We start from the raw sequence: 1,426 nt of genomic DNA, 5'->3' as shown, positions 1-1,426 counted from the left end.
TAACACTTAATCCAATAACGCTCTTTGGCCGTCTCCCCTACTTACACAAGTATACTTATGTATATCTCTCTTTTTATACCAGGTATTCCCAATCACCAGTCCTTTTTCAGGATACAAATCTACAAGCTCTTCCCCATTACCATTTACAACACTGAACACCCCATGTACACCAATTATTCCCTCAACTGCCACATGACTCACCTTTGTATTCAAAGCACCCATCACTGTAACCCGGTCTCGTGCATCAAACCTGCTAACACACTTACTCAGCTGTTCCCAAAACACTTGCTCTCATGAGCTTTCTTCTCATGCCTAGGTGGATATGCAACAATAATCACCCATCTCTCTCCATCCACTTTCAGTTTTACCCATATCAATCTAGAGTTTAGTCTCTTCCACTCTATTAGAAACTCCCATAACTCCTGTTTTAGGAGTAGTGCTACTCCTTCCTTTCCTCTTGTCCTCACACCAACCCCTGACTTAACTCCCAAAACATTCCCAAACCACTCCTCCCCTTTACCCTTGAGCTTCGTTTCACTCAGAAACAAAACATCCAGGTTCCTTTCCTCAAATATACTACCTATCTCTCCTTTTTTGTCATCTTGGTTACATGCACACACAGTTAGACAACCCAATCTGAGTCTTCGAGGATTATGAGCACTCCCGCGTGACTCTATCTTCTGTTTCTCGTTTCAGAAAGTTAGAATACAAGGATGGGAGAGTTTCTTGCCCCCGGCTCCCGTCCCCTTTAGTCTCCTTCTACTACACGTAGGGAATTCGGGTGAGAAACTGCAGAAGCTGGTGACTGAGTTCGGTAATGTGTGGGAAAGAAGAAAGCTGAGAGAAAATGTGAATAAGAGCAAGGTTTTTAGGTTCAGTAGGGTTGAGGGACAAGTCAACTGGGAGGTAAGTTTGATGGAGAAAAACTGGAGGAAGTGAAATTTTTAGATATTTGGGAGTGGATTTGGCAGCGGATGGAACCATGGAAGCGAAAGTGAGTCACAGGGTGGGGGAGGGGGCGAAATTTCTGGGAGCGTTAGAAAATGTGTGGAAGGCGTGAACATTATCTCGGAAAGCAGAAATGGTTATGTTTGAAGGAATAGTTGTTCCAACAATGCTATATGGTTGCGAGGCGTGGGCTATAGATAGGGTTGTGCGGAGGAGGGTGGATGTGTTGGAAATGAGATGATTGAGAACAGTATATGGTGTGAGATGGTTTGATCGAGTGAGTAATGAAAGGGTAAGAGAGATGTGTGGTGATGAAAAAATGTGGTTGAGAGATCAGAAGAGGGTGTATTGAAATGGTACAGTCAAATGAAGAGAATGATTGAGGAAAGATTGACAAAGGGGATATATGTGTCAGAGTTGGAGGGAAGGAGGAGAAGTGGAAGATCGAATTGGAGGCGGAAGGATGGATTGAAAAAGA

This window comes from Panulirus ornatus, chromosome 15, assembly GCF_036320965.1.
Source record: "Panulirus ornatus isolate Po-2019 chromosome 15, ASM3632096v1, whole genome shotgun sequence".
NCBI lineage: Eukaryota > Metazoa > Arthropoda > Malacostraca > Decapoda > Palinuridae > Panulirus > Panulirus ornatus.
This window is presented reverse-complemented; position numbering follows the sequence as displayed.